Source organism: Empidonax traillii, unplaced genomic scaffold, assembly GCF_003031625.1.
Source record: "Empidonax traillii isolate 1590-97213 ecotype Southwest subspecies unplaced genomic scaffold, ASM303162v1 scaffold583:size513456, whole genome shotgun sequence".
In the NCBI taxonomy this organism is placed as follows: domain Eukaryota; kingdom Metazoa; phylum Chordata; class Aves; order Passeriformes; family Tyrannidae; genus Empidonax; species Empidonax traillii.
In genome coordinates this window covers 428,913-444,897 of record NW_020955776.1, presented here as the reverse complement: position 1 = coordinate 444,897, position 15,985 = coordinate 428,913, and the positions used below count along the sequence as shown (strand labels likewise).

The window sequence follows — 15,985 nt, the reverse complement described above, 5'->3', positions numbered from 1 at the left end:
AGTAGATAATACAGAGCAAGGATATTCTTCCCCATTTTATACAACAAGATGAACATCAAAACTAATTTGAGGTTAAGTGGAGAATTCATACTATGGCACTGCCACCCCCATCCAGACTGCAGCTCTGATGGAAAACTCTCCCATCTTCTTGTATTGCACAATAAGGAGAACACTGACTACTTTGGTAATTCTTCTCTCAGTTAAGAACCAGCAACTACCATAGTATTTAAAAAAAAAAAAAAAAAAATCAGCTCAGGTCAGCAGAAAGAGCTTTGAAGTCTCGACTGTGGCATTAACCTCATAATTTCATGTGAGTGAAGTCACTGTGTTCAGGAGATGATGTAAGAACAGTTTCGACCACAGCAGGTGTTTAGAACTTCATCCTTAGCAGCGATGAATGAGGCTGAGAGGGAATAGCAACTGATCCAAAGATCCGGAGGATGACAAGAGTCTGCGAATTGAATTTATTTTGCTGTCACTGCACCTGGCATGGAAAGAAAGGGCAATGAGAGAATCCAGTTAAAAAAACCCTCTTCTCTGACTCTATGAATCCGGCCATTTGTTTTTGCTGCTTTTCACAGGCTTATGTGAATTCATAAACTGCAATCAGAAAGGAAAGCTTCATCAGGCAACATATGGAATTTTGTACAAAGCTGTATCTTTTCAAACTGAACTAGACCTGCGAAAACTTCTGCTAACAGTTTTTATAGAGTATTTTCACTCACACTGAAAGATGGGTGATCACAGTTTTACTTTGCCCTTGCTTCTATGAACAACCAAACAGCTGATGTCACCAAAGTCTCACAGAAACCATGTGTGACATCTGAAGGTGACCATGCACTTCAGGGGTCCTGAGCTAGGTGCTGAGTGATAGAACCCGTCTCCTCTCACTGTTGCATGCTTGCTCAAGGAAAATGAACACCTTCCTTGGCTCAGTAGATTTTTGGGGTACTAGAAGGCAATAAAACCAGCAAATGGCACCTTCTCAGAGTGAAGAGTCTCTTAGAGAAAAGGTAAGCTGAAGACAGGCTTCAGTTGTGTTGGAATATCTCATTAGCTTAAGCCCTAATTGAGCTCTGCTGGTATGGAAGAACTCAGATGGAATCCCACTTACTTTCAAGCAATAGCAGGTACAGATGACACACCAGAGAGCTCTTTCCTTCCTTTGTACTATTGCTTTAGAAAAGCAGGCTTTGGTTCACAACCAAGTGATTCTACTCAGAAGTAGCTGCATTACTGTGCAGTCAAGATGATTGATTGGGATGAAAGACATGAGGTAGTAAAGGTGAAGCAGGGCACTGTATTAATATTTGAGCCACTGAAACAGAATTTCCTAAGTCCAAAAGGGCTTATTTCCTAATTCTGCCTTAATTTCAATGAAAAGTTATAAATAAATGAATAAATAAATAAATGTAAGATTTTTCTCCTTTCCCATTTTTACAAGAAAAAGGAAACAAAAGCTTTCTTACCTGAAAAAAAATATTGACAGCCAGAAAACTATGCTTCTACTTCCTTGTTTTTATCATTCCTGACTCGAGAAGATCAATGTTAACTTGAAATGCATGTGTATAAATTATTACTGTTTCGTGTTTCTGTTCAAGGCCCTCTATCCTCCTCAGTTTCTTTTGGGTCAAAGTATTTCCTGGTTTTGGAAAGCTCAAGGATGCTATCTGCACACATCTGCTTTTCCAGGGTATGGTATCCTGTCCTACTGTATGAGACAAGTCCAAAGTTGCTCTACAGCTGCCACAGTAATTTTTACTAAAGAATTGGCAGGTACAAAACCTGACATTGTTACAACCATAGTAAAACTACAGGAGTTTCATTCAGTCTAGGGGCATCACAGTGCTTGGTGTGGTAGAAATCCTCTGTAGGAGAAGGTCTTACTGAGAGGTCTTAAAAATGGCAGGAATAAAAGAAAAATATAAAAGGAAGAGCATTGGCTACTGGACTAGTGCCCCTAGGGACACAGAAGATCTCTTGCTGATGCTATTTATAATCCACACTTGGTCCACGTTGTTGGTGGCCCTTGCATTTCTTCTGGGATGAATTCCATAGTCAGTAATTGACTTACAACTTTATTTTCAACAATAAACTAAGAGGAAAATAAATTGATGTTAGAAAGGAGTTAAAGTTCAGTGACTTTCTGCTCAGTTTTTCAGGAGCATCACACGTTCTTTACATTGCTTGTTGCAGTATAAAGGAACCTGTGGCCCCACTATGCCTTTTAGGTCTGTTTTTCCAACCAGGCTTTCAAATTCATCTAGCTGTTAAATTCATCTAGTTGTCTTCAGACAGGGGAACCAGCAGCTTTCCAATGTGTACTTGCTTTTTATGCCAATGCAAAGCCATGACAAAACGTTTCCAAATCAGAAAGGGATCTATTTATTTTTACTTCCCATCAGTGTAAGTGATAATATATGGTGTGAAGCAGTGGAGAAATTGGGGCTTTAAAAAAATTAATCAGGTCAAAGCACCAGTTTGCATGCTGTTACACCACTATTTTGCATATACTTTGCACAGTTCAAAGCTTACTCTGAATGCAGCTCATGTACACCAAGGCTTTCAGCCATCACAGCAACAGCACCGCTGTGAGCCACACTACAGACAACAGCTCTGGCAAAAGTCCTTCACAAATCCCTGTCCAACAGGAGAGGAACAAGGTGGCTGGAGTGCAATCTGCAGTAGTGGAGGGAGATCAGCAGGTAGATAAGGGGTCAGGCAGTTCTGAAGACTGGAACAAATACTGCAAACCCCCTGCATCCCTATGCACACCCATGTAATCCTAGGGCCAGTATTAGTAGCCTAGAAGACACGGCTCTCTGTTCTAACATGCTAAAGTGCTCCTTATGCCTTAAGTGCCTTACCCGCTCCCAGGGGTGTTTCAGCTCCACAGTCTACTTGGTGATTTGTGCTTGCTTCTGGCTCAGCATCAGTGAACGAACTGAGAAAAGACAAAAATGGTCCTATCTGCTCTTTCAGAGCAACCCTTGGCCCTACACATATGCTTCTGCTGCAGGCAGCGTGGAGTTGAGTTCAGCAAATACTATACAGGAATGAAAAGTGATGCAACACGCCACTGTACTGTACTGGATTTTCCTTAGAATGGAAGGGGCTCAGGTGCCTTTTCCATGAATAGCCTCTTCAGAAAACCTTGGGATTCTTTTGTATTTGGGTCACTGTCATGTGTAACTTACTCTAGACTACTGGAAGGAATCCTATCCTCATAGAGAGGGAAGGAAGTTTCGCTCAAATGACAGGAGAGACCTGATTTCCTAATGCTCTCTCTACAGCCCTGGCTCTGAATTTGCATAATGCATGCTTAGAAAAAGGACTGTGTACTTACATTCCAGCAGCTAAGTTAGGTTAGTGATAAGAAGAGATGGATTACTGGTATGCTTCCGTATGTTTTATGCACTGTCTAGAAGTTTCAGCTCCATTACCTAGCTCAGCATGCTGGCTGAGACCCAGACAGGTGCTCAGGTAGTGTTTACAAGTATTAAAAACTATAAAACACATCCAAGGACAAACAAATCTCACACCTACCTCAAATGCCTTGCTTGACAGTTTGTTTTCAAGGCTGGATCTGTCAGCAGCCCCACTGACTGGTGATGGCACACGGCAGCGAACATGGCATGTTGTTTTCTACCAGGCACTCCAGCTGTGCTTGTAAGCCAGCCCTTTGGCCATGAAAACCCAAACTATATCACTGTATGCTTGCACCTTTAGCTAAGCACTCCATCCCTAGTATCCTCTGTTCTTGTAATATCTTAGAAGAGACCCTGGGATAATCCCTTATAGTGGTTTAACAGAAACTCCTAGTGGTGGACCTGCATTGTGTGCACTTGGCTGAGCAAATCCCTTCAGCAGAAGTCAGAAATTCAGAGTGGGAATCCTCCTATGACCACAAACTACTGTTATCTGTAGGAATCATGATGTTCCTTTAGTACTGTGACTCACCTTCATCCACCCTCCTATAGTCTGAGCAAAGACCTTTCATTCCCAGACTCACCCACCATTGTTAGCAATGGAAATGGATCTTTGACAATCTCTGTTTCAATTTCGATCTGAACTTTTTAAAAACATAAAGGTGGCAAAAACAGTGCTGGATTTGCACCTGGGCTTTTCTAATATGATGGGTTGCAGAGGCTTGATCAATTAAAAAATATTGCTTCAGTGGGATGAGAAGTTCATCCATTGCACTGGCATTAAACTGACTCAATGCTGCGCAGTGTTTGGCTCCTGCTATTTTGTAGCAGAGGACAATGTAGACAGCTGTGTCTAAAATACTACCAAGCAGTGTGACAAAATGTGTGTCCCCCCCAACCACTCCTGACGCATCATCACTGCCGGAACCTGTCTTCCTTGGATACACACAGGCCTCCCCTGTCCTGTCCTGCACTTATCACTCCCTATGCCATGCTGTGGATGTACTAACACAGGGACATTCATTAAAGACCATTCCCAGTAATCTTGTGTACCAAACACAGGCAGCTGTGTAAGTTATCAGTTGATTACTCCCTGCAGTAACAGATCAGGTTACAAGTTAAGCTGGTGTTAAAAATACATTTCCCTCTTACTCTCCTTAGAAGTCAGTGGAAACACAAGTGTCTAGTACTCAACTGTATATTCACTGTTTACTGGATAACTCCTGTTTTGTGGAAGGCAGATTTTCCATGCGTAGTTCACAACTTCCTCTTCTAGAGAACTGAGCAGCAAGCAGCTGCCGACAGCTGTTTTCATAGGTCACCTTCTTTCTTCTTTGACATACTTGCCTCACAACACTGGAGCAAGACACACAGCTCTTAGCAATGTGGAGAGTGAAATACAGAGATTTGCATGCAGGTGGGCAGGTAGGGAAATAAATAAATAAATAAATAAATAACCAAACCATGGGTGTGATCTCCAACCTATTTAAGTTCAAGGAAGCGATTTCAAACCACATCCACCACCTAGCCTACAAAGAGGTGCCACACTAACTCTAAGCTATTGGGCTTTCCAAAACCTCAACAAAGACCATGCTTATGAAAAAGTGTTGTGTTGACAACCACCATTGTGATAACTCCTGCTCAGTGACCATAAAAATAAAATCCTTGTTCCAGCAGCATGCTTGGCTGCGTGCAGTGAGTACAGGATCTTGAAACACAGAGTAAAAACCCTGTTTGTTCCACAGTCAACATCCCAGCAAGGGCAGTTCCCACACCACTACCATACCACGTACCTTCTTGTTTGTGATTGCACGCTTGAATTGCTTCCTCATTGTTTATACAGCAGCTATCTAGGAAATATGTTCAGAGAGTATCCTAGCACTCTAAGCACAACTTTCTGATATGCCCACTTTTAACCAAGATGTTAGACAAACAACTGTTGAGGAACACAGGTCCCTGTGACTACCCTACCCCGCTGATAAGTCTGGAAGCCTTCCTGCTGTGTGGCATGGTGCATGGCCCAGTCCCAGATACATGGGAACCAGGGCTGATTCTACTGAAGGCACACTCCCCATCAATTCAACGGACAGGACCAGGAAGCAGAAAGGACAGGAGACTTGGGGGCTCTGATAGCTGATCAAGATAGCCAGATACCAGGGCTAATGAAAACGCTCTGTCTGGACAGAGAAAGGAGAGAACATAAATTAAAAGCAGGAATTAGACTGAGGAATATTTCAGCCATGGTCCCTGAAATGTCATGGGTAAGGAAAGATCTTAGAGTAGGAAATGTCTCCATCTTTGACACGGCAGTACCTGAGTACCTTTCATCCAGCAAATTTGTAACACTGTTTATGAAGGAACTTTATATCATCTTCTCTGCTGCAGCATAATATCTGCTTAAGCCTGGCATTTTAAAATACCTCTGCCACATGGAGATGGGCAGGTGACTCAGTACAAACATGCTGACCTCAGCTCGGCTCTTTGATAGGTGCTGTCATATGACAGTATGGCTTCTGAAATCAACGGCTGTGATATGCTTCTGGAAAAAAGCATGCCAGCCAGAGAGCAAATCTGCCTGCACAGTCACTGCACCTGGCATTACAGCTTATGTTACCATCCAGACTGTCTAACGAATGGAGCAGCCCAAGGGAGCAGCCCTCAGGAACTGTGGGCTCGGGATGGGACGTGCCGCTTGCTGCTGTACCAAAGCCAGCTGAATGATGTCTCAGAACAAGGTGCAATTTTTGTGTCAACAACGGGAGCATTAATATGAGAGTCTGCAGGCTTCAGACCAAATCCCTTTCTTGGAACAATGCAAAGGGAGTAAGGAGGTATTTTTTGTTGAGCCTAAAGCTGAGCTCCCCTGCTCTGGACTGCAGCAAACAGACAGGGGTAAGTGCGTGCGGACAGAAAGGTCTTTGCTCTCTAAGCCTCCCTGGCTCCTTGCCCAAGCTTCAAATGCAGCCTGTGAGGGTTTGACTTGAGACAATTTGATGGATACTGTGTGGGTGCTGGAGGCAAGAGAAGCCAAGAAAATGAAATATCTGTCTGTCAGTTGCTCTATTTCCTCAGATATTTCATGCAAACCCTTCACTTCTGGAAATAAACTCTGCATGCTGCTATAGATAGGGTGAGGATTTTAAGTGTGATACTGAGAAAAGGGCGCAATACATAAACCAAAACTGAAGAGTTTTTCTCTACAGATCTCATTCCATTCCTTACATATGGTAATAACATCTATGTGATAAATTAACTTTTTTCTGCAAACAGATATATACATAGTAATCCCCATTAATCCCATCCTTTGACCTCCTCTGCAATATGCCTGCGTCTTTACGACTTGCACTGCTTTTACCTTTACCAAGTGCCTTAAACCCTCTGAATTTTGATCACCGATTGCCAACAACTGCGGTGATTAAACTAAAGCCTGAACTATTCCCATTACCAAAAGCGCACCACTCACATTTTCTGCAAATCAGATTTCAATAGCATTCCTCTCCTATTCCCCCTTGTCTGGCTCTGACTGAAAAAAAAAAATATGCAGGACCATTTCCCAAGGTTAATTTTTAATCATGTCCTCACTACTGCAGCGAATGAAGTCATTTATTATCCAGCAGGCAGCATGCTAACATACTAGGCAATAACAAATGCTAAAGGAGGTGACTCAGGCATAAGCAATCAGGTGGAGCTTTACATTCCCACCTGCCGGATGGCTCAGCACAAAGAACCGAGTGCAGAGTTTCAGTTTACCCTACGCTTGCGGCTCCATCCAGGGGACACCTGGACTCAAGCCACATGGACAGTGAGGTTTATTTGCTTCACAGTCATGTGCAAAGCATGTACATAAACAGAGGCTGTGCAGCCAGCCCTCCCTCTGCCTGGGCACTCTTTTCTTCTAATGAAGGAGGTTAGTATCCCTCTTGGGCAGTCATCCCTGCTGCAGGAATGTGTCAGCCCAGGCAGTTTGGCCCTAAATAACGTTTTGTGATCTCAGGCAGACTAAAGCACAGCCTACCCACCTGTAAAACAGGTTTAATGGTAGTTAGCTTTTTTCTAGAAAAGCTGGGAGGATTACTTCATGTCTGAGATCTCTATATGAGAACTGCTTAGCGGCAGAGAGATTTTTAAAATAACAGCTTAAAATTAGGTCCAGAGCAGGCTGGCAGCCCTGTGAGCAGGTAGAAATGACTACAGAAGCTGCACTGTTCTCGTCTCATTACCCAAGAGCCTCAGAAAGGCTGGGATGCAGATGATTCACAAACCAGAAAGTGCTTTCAAATTACTTAATAAGTAGGATTCATGTTGCTTTTACAGCTCTGGGACGCACAAGGTTGGGCTGCAGAACCTCTTTTGCCATCTCTTCAGAGTGAAATGTGATGGTAATGTAGAGTTCACTCACCCATGTATCTATCACAGTTGTATTTTTGCCTCCCAGAGTAGCCCAGAGGCCACTGAAGAAGTACATGAATCTTCACTGTATCTGCAGTATGCTTTGGATCAGACCTTAGTAAGCCAACAAGAACATGTGGCTAAACATGCTATAACAAGTCCACCGGCATGTGCTGATCTCTGCAGGAGTGCTGGTCTAAGTGTGCTCCTGAAAACCAGGAAGATCTTGACTAAGGAGGCAGTAGCTTCTTGCTTAGTCCTCACTGGAGCACACCAGTGCCCCTTAAACGGGGGAACAGAGCAGCTCTGAACCCATTCCCTCCCCAGTGCACTATCCCAGAGAAGCTAGAGAGAGGGTATTGTTTTACTCTTAATTCACTTTGTGATCACTTAAGTCCCCCAAATCCCACTGCCAGTAAGCTCCAATGATTAAACAGCTTACTGAAGGGAAACTAGAGCTAACACCTTCTATCCCTATCAAAGCGCATTGCTAATGAGGACTGGGAAATCGCTGAGTGCTAATACAACATCTGTAGATTAACATAAGCTTACTCATGTTTTTACAGTCAATGGCTGAAATTCCATCAATCACTTGGATTCGTGTAACATTTAGGATCAGTGTTTTGGTACGTTAGCCTCAGTATTTCCCCAACTGAAGTTTGCTGACTGGAAGTGGAAAAGGCAAAGTCATAAGTCTGAAGCCAGGGGAAGAAATTTGCAACATGTTGCTTTGGGCATCTCAGCTTAAGAGTCTTGCAGGAGGTCTGACTTCTGAAAGCCCTCAGAGAGTATCTGAGTGATTTGAACACACACGTGCACACGCACACGTAGACATTCACATCACTGCTCAGCTCCTGAACACCTGAAAAGTTACCTAGAAACATGCAATGGCCCGCACCAGTCCTTCAGGATGCAAGTGACTGAAGGTTCTCTTCTGCCTTTCACCTTCCCTGATGGAGAAGCACCAGAAGAAAGGAGATGACCAAACTGCAGGAAAAAAAAAAAAAAAAAAAGCTGTGCCTTCATTGTGAGAAAGTACTTTAAGAAGGAAAGAAGGAAGGGAGTAGCTGCTAGCAAAAAGAGAATCTGTGTGAAATTGGTGTAGAAATACCCTGAAGACATCAACTATGCCACCTCACTGATTGAAGGAACAATTTCTAACCCTGTGCTGCTCTTGAGGGCATTTGTGTGGGAGGACTTTGCTCTCACCTTCACTGGGGGTCTCTCGGGAGAGCCCAGATTGGATGGTGACACAAGAGCATAGCCTTACTGCTAAGGAGACCTTCCAATATCTTGCCTGAATCTCACTTGATGTGGGAATACCACAACCATCATAAGATCACAGGGAGCTGTGTAAATCAGGATCTCTAGCTCTGACAACAAGCAGCTGTACTGAAGGAGAGTCTTCCTTTGCTACAAATAACACGAAGGCTGAGGTCACCAACGGACTTTGTGACTGCAGCAGTGAATATCTGAGGTAATCACAGAAGGGTATGAAGGAGGAGCTGAAAACACTCCCCAAGAGCATCAGGAAGAGGCTGCCACAGAGGAAAACAGCTGTCTGTAATAAGCTGGCTTTACTAAGGTATACAGGAATAGAATGTACACTGGAGTGTCGAGAGCACCAAGAAGCAGAGAGATGCTGGGAATGCTGGATTCCATCCTCCTCTCCAGTCAACTAGGTAGCTATACTCTATGTGAGTACTGCTTTGTATCAGCTTTTCTTGCTCACAGAGGTAGCAACCAAGGTGCAGGGCAGCTCCTCACAGAAGAAAAATCAGAATTTAGGGAAAGACTTGATAGACGAGAAGAAAAAGCTCAGCAGCATGAGTTTGATGATGAGAAGGAGGGCTGTACAGCAGAGACAATGTGCAGCCAGTACATTAAAAAGCAATCAAAGGAAAAGGAACCAGTAGTTTAACTGGATAAAGACAAATGTCTTTAATTCTATCTGGTTCTACCATGTGTGCATGCCTGAATCATGCTGAGCAACACTGCTTTGAAATTTCTGCAAGAAACAGATGTAGTTAGCAATTTTTCTTTGATGCTGAGGGGAAAAAAATCAGCATTAGCTCATGAAGAAATAAGAAGACTATTTAAAAAATAATATGAATAATCTTAGTGTCTTCTCCAGGAGAACATGTGGGGTAGTCTGAGATTTCAGTACAAAGTCATCTGGTACAGAGAGGCCTTGAACTACAAGATAAATCTGTTGCGCATCAGTGAACGCAGAAATGACACAGGGCGCAAGACATCCCTTAGCAACTCATCCCATTTCCACTCTGGAAATCTGGCTCCTGCCAGCAAAAGTGACAGATGACCGAGAACATGGTAAGTGATCCCAACTGTCCCATAAAAAAATTGATGGCATATAAGTTGCAAAGTGTTCAAACTTTTCTGCAGAGTTTGAAAAAGAAAATCAAATGGGGATTAAACATCGCAAGGGCTTCCTAACAAAAAATATGGCTTTCAACTTCCAAATATCTGAGGTACTGCTGTATGAAGACAAAGGCAACATCCCTCTCTCAGAGTGTAGTGATCTGAAGATCATGCTCCAAGGGAATGAATGACGTTCCATTCAAGCTGACAGCTAACAAAAGCTCCTTTACATATGCCAGCAAACCATTGCCAGGAAAATCAGTGTGGTTCCCAACATACAGATTTCTGCATTACCAGGCCTCCTACCCTACATGGCCCTTGATGATTTACCATGGCAGGCTCAGCAGAGAGTGGAAGGAGACACGGGACCTCATCAACCCTGGCAACTCTTGGTCAGGTGAGGGCACTTCATGAAAGAATCAGTGCCATTTCTAAGTGTCTCAGGCTCCAGACTCACCACATGATCAGCTAAAACTCCCTGGAAAAAGCACAAAAAATCATAAAGAACATTTGTTGGGGGCTTACGCAAACACCCGCAGGAGCAAATGGGACACTGCAGAGGGCAGTGCACTTCAGGTAAGAGTGAAACCAGCAGGCAGTAGTAGAAAGGGACATTGCTTGTAAATACAGTCTCAGAGATTAAACCTGTATCTCATCTCTCCCACCTGACCACCCCCAGAGCAGACTCTGAAGTCCAAACATCCCACTCAGGTGAGGGCCCTGTTACTGACTATTGCATATCAAGGCTAGGGAAAAGCCACTGTTGTTCATTCCTATGGTATCTCTACAAGAAGGCTGACTGGGAAATGACCAGCCTTTGAACTACGTCTTTTTCTGTGTGTATTTGGGTTGTGGGGTTTTATGGAAAAAAAGGAATCAGTAGCTGTCTGTATTCTTAAACGATGGAACACAGACCTCCTTCCACTTTCATTACAAAGCCTTTCACTTCTGCAATTACAGAGCATCTCCCCTCTGCAAGTTTCTATTCTCAGTTCATAATTGATCAAATTGTTAGTAGAAGTCATTTCAGTCCACAGGAATCTTTCCTCTCTCTAGCTTTGGTGGTGCTTAGGCCAGGTACCTGGCAAGATCTTGCCTTGCTTATTTCAAAAGGGAAATCCATAAGAAAGATCCTGTCCCAGCTCAGATAGCCCTACAGAACTGATGATTTTGCCCTATCCACCCAGAATCTTCTGCAACATTTCAAATGGTTTGGTTGGAAGAAGCCTGAGCACTCTTAATTAGTAGAATTTAATCCAATATTTATGCCATTATTTTGGCAATTAAAACCAAAGTGGTCCCACTCACTGCTTGGGTCATCTGAAGCAATGGGGTGTTTTTGGAGATGATATAGAGGAAGATTTTGTTGATTGATTGAGGATTGATTAATTAATTTGGTGTTTTGTTAATTGATTACTCCAGCAGATTTCTCCAGTTCAGTGTTTGTCTTAAAAAACCCTTGAAACCAGGACTAACTGGTCTTTTTTTCCCTCTGTGTGGTCTCTCAGTTGGACTGCTGCTTCTAAGTCTTAGGCACCTCCAAGGGTCCCAGGCCCTTGGGATGATGGTACACACTTGCAGAATTTCACACTTGTTATAGCTCTTCTGGCTATGCCTCTCGTGGTGCAATCTGCAGTAAGGATTAGCCTGCAGACTCCCCAGTCTCTAGGAGACTGTGTTAAATTATGGTGTTGAACAGTTTAGCATGGTTTCTTCGAGATGACTTTCATTTATCTCATGGTTTCTTTGTGCTGCAGAAGACTCAGATTTTCCCCATAGTCTTTTTATAGTCAGTCACTCACAGTATAAGAATTCATTGTCAGGATCGAGCTCTAGCTTTGCATGTCCACATATCCATTTATCTGATACATTAAGAGTTTCTCTCAAAGGCTTCTTTCCAAGTCATGCTATTGTTGGGGCTTGTAATCTAGCAGTATTTTCTCTACAACCTCACCAGGAAGCTACAAGAGGATTGTCCATGACTCACGATAATTTTACGTGTGAATTCAGCTAAGCCCCCAGGCAGCTCAGAAGGCTGGCCAGTGTTTCTCAAGCCCTATACTAAATCAACAGCATAAAATTTAACTGGGAGAGAGTGTTTTTAAAATAGAACGGGGAGCATACGCTTCATTCCATCACACAGTCGGAGCTGTGTTACTTGTGGTTCATATCAGTAGTCCGGGGATTGAGAAACTTTCAGTTTTTCCTCCACTTTTCAAGACTATCCCACAGAAGACGTCCTTTCTAGCTCAGAATCAAGGCAAACATTCTCTGTATATCCAAGACCCACTCCAGATCTACAGATGAGTCTATCTTCCACACAGGAATCCAGCACTAGTTCTATTGGATTCTGTGACTATTGGCACATACAAGAGTTTTTAAAATTGTCCTCCTCTGAGCTAACAAAGCTCAGGTTTGATTTTCTCCCACAGTGGTAATATGAATGTTTCCCCTCTCTGCCCTTAGCTGATTCCTTTTGCCATTTCTAAACTCACTCACTAACCCAAGTAAAATGTGTAGCAGTGAGACTGCCCCTCCCAGGAGCAGACCTGTAAAGGGCATGGATTTGAAGACAGACTTTGCAAGCCTGTTCCATCCTCTGTCCCAGGTAACTCCAATATACAGATCCGTGGAGATTTATTTCACTTTAAAAAAAAATAAAGGGGGAAGGGGGGGGAAGAGTGGAGATTGTCAGAGAATGCAAGCCAAATTAATTTCAGAATTGGTTCATCCCTTCCCGGCATCTTCAGAGTTGCGTCACCTTGCTGCGGAAATGGACTTGGCTTTGTGTTTCTGAGAATCCAGACTTGTTTCAATTCTTCTGAACACTTCCTTCTTTCCTTTTGACTGCACTTCAGTTTTGATCCAAGTATCAGATAGGCCCACGAGACAGCTCACTTGCACAGAATCTAACACAAACTTCTACTGACAGATTCTGCTACCTAGATGATGCAGTGAACAAAATGGATAAGGTCTCAGCTTCTTTCCTTGTTATAGCAACAAAGCACCTTGTGATGATAATTTTTTTTTTCTGTTTCATAAGCTGCTTGCCATGGCAAATCGCTTGTGTTACTCTGTCAGATATCAGAAGAAAACAATTTGAGTTCCCTAGAAAAATACAAATTTTAAAAGTTGTTTGCATATCGGTTTGCTTCCTGCCCTAACACTACTCATGCTCTAAGCTCAGGGAGAGATATACAAGGAAAACATCCCAGCATGAGAAAAGGACTTGAAGATTTCTTGGGTCTAGTGTATGTGCAGAAGGACTAAACTAAAAACTCATGAAGAAAATGGTACAATGGGGAAGCAAAACTCCTCAGTACACTCTCAGAGACACTGTTAAAGAGAGCACTATGATAGAGTCTTCCCTGCAAACACTTTCCACGAAAGTTTCAGTTACACAGAAAAATTGTGCATCCAGGAAAATGGACTAGGGAGAGTTCAAAAAAAGGACCAGAAAGCATCTGCATGATTAAAAGTCAGAGGAACTGGTAAATATGGGAAGCAACAGGAGATTCAGAACAACAAAAGCAACTGACACCACTAATCTACCCTCTGTGTCTGCTGAGAACTGATATACCCGTCAGTATATCAAAAATATATGATGCATATCTGGATGCATTCAAGTATTGTGAAGCTAGAAAAGTACTGTTACTTATTTTGCTGATGATTTTGATGATCACAAGAAGAACTTTTCATGTTCTTTTGAGGGTTTTTTTGTACGGAAAAAGAAAGAATAGTTCAAGATGGCCATTGTCTGAGTGTTTCTACCAGAAATCACCCCAAAAAAGACCATAATTTCAAAAATGATCTGTAGCTGATAAGCAAGTTCAGCTGCTCACTAAGCTTTTGGCATAAGTCTATGTCACAGAGTGGACTCCCAACCTTATGTTTTGTCTGTGATTCCCCTCTTGCAGAAGTTAAAGAGGGGATGTTCCATTGCTTAAGGAGTTATTTTTTGGGTCACAGCACCTACAAAGATCAGTGATGTACTTCACAGACTGAATTTAGAGTGTTGGTACAAGGAGTCATGACAGGATAAGCATGTCCATGAGTTCTGGCCTCCCACCTGCCAAGCTACATGCAGTTTGGGGAAGACAATCAGGAAAAACTGAAGGCATAGGAATGATGGAACAGCTTTTCAACCCCACTGCAGATCTGGTTTTTGCAGGTTCACTGTGGCAGTGAGGACCTTCTAAGATACTCTCTCTTTCCTTTTTAATGCCCCCCCGTGCCAGCAGACCCAGTATTTGATTAGCCTTCCTCTCCTGTCAAGCAAGGCTTACAACAGTTAAGAAGTACTGTAGAATTTCTAGAGAGCTGCACATTTCTCTTTGCCTGCCTTGAGGTTCGCCATAGAACACTGCTGCCTGGTGGAGCAGCTGGAGGAGTTTGCTGCCAATCCACTGAAGTCACAACGCAGGCTGAGTTAGCAGAGTAGTGTTGGTAGGCTGAGCTGCCTTCTTGCCGTGGCATTTGCACTGCTGTTGCTGTGGCACTGCACATCGCATGTTTAAAAAAAGAGGGTTCTGTCTTCCAGAGGTTTCAGATGGGCCAGACATTTTTCAAGAATTAAACTCAAGTTCAGAGAAAGGAAGGAAGAATCTGCTCAGACAGAACAATATTTTACATGCAGAATGGGCTATAACCTCAACAAATGTAAATCTGTGCTCTGACAAAAGCAATGTATTTACATTGCTTTGCCACAACTGAGGATCTTGTCCCAATAGTTTGCTTTTTTATAAAAAATAGAAAGGGGGAGAAGACACATTTAAGCTAATATCACTCTCTGTGCCTTTGCAAGTTTGCATCATCACCCCTATGCGACTGTGTGGTTATGACTCACCAATAGGTGATTATGTCTCTGCTTCCAGCAGTCTGCAAACAAGTAGTCCTCAGGTATCTTATATCCTGATGTGATCTGGCAGTGAAGAATGAGCAAGTAAGAAGCAGTTTCAGTTCCATCTTCTGGTGTTTCTTGGTTCTTGTAGGTCACCAAGAAGCCTAAGAAGCATGAAACTGAGGTTCACCCACAAATGTGCCTATTTTACTATCTGTTTGGTTCTTGCTCCCTGAAAAGTTCTTCTGGGCCACCCAGCTACTGAAAAATATGAGCCTGCTTTCAGGGTGCTTCAAAAAGCAAGATTTGTGCATGCTCCAGTACCCTGCCTGCTCGTTAGAAACGGCTAAAACAAGACGAGACAGGTAGCACGGAGAGGCGGTGCACCCTGCGTGCATGTGTCTGCCTGTGAGGAAACCCATCACCTTTGTGTGTGCTGCTGCTTCTGCCCTTGCCTTGGTCAGGAGAGATGCTGTGTTTCTGTGAGCTGTGGTCCTCACCTCTGTGGAGAACCGAAAGGTCGTCCAGAAGCAGGGCTTGTTAGAAGCAGGGAAAGAGTTTAAAGGTAGGTTAAAGCTTCAGTGTTTTTGTTTGGACCTGTCTGTTTGTGTGCTGGCTTTTAGAAAGTGCTTCGGGAGGTTTGTTTGTGCTGGTGCAACACGTTTATGAGACCTGAGAAAACCTGCACAACCCTCTCAACAGGTATCCCTACAACACGTTTAATCTGCTCTCTCTACAAGCTCTGCAGGGCATGTGCTTTCTTTTTATTTATGTGTCAAATGTAATATCTAGAACAATGGTTTTTAGATCCATTTTCAGATTACTAGATACTTTTCTAATGGAAACAATAAATTGTTGAAATGTGCTTGAAACATTATGTCAGTGAGAACAGCACTTTTCCAGTACTGCATACTTTGTTTGGCATCACATTCTGCATCTAAGCTTGATC

At 43.1% G+C, this 15,985-nt stretch overlaps 1 protein-coding gene across 2 annotated transcripts in view; it reads right to left on the bottom strand.

Moving 5' to 3' along the window:
• The window catches only part of LRRC56 (leucine rich repeat containing 56), a 78,497-nt gene extending 63,380 nt beyond the window's left edge, over nucleotides 1–15,117 (bottom strand). Inside the window, exons 1-2 of one of the 2 annotated variants that reach the window (XM_027898193.1) lie at nucleotides 15,043–15,117; nucleotides 8,692–8,804 (exon numbers count right to left, since the gene is read on the bottom strand). The gene's annotated coding sequence lies outside the window, so the exon portion shown is untranslated. Of the gene's footprint in view, nucleotides 1–6,891; nucleotides 6,952–8,691; nucleotides 8,805–15,042 lie in introns of those variants that run through there. The other variant, XM_027898192.1, reaches the window with a different exon arrangement.
• Nucleotides 15,118–15,985: the final 868 nt, after the last annotated feature.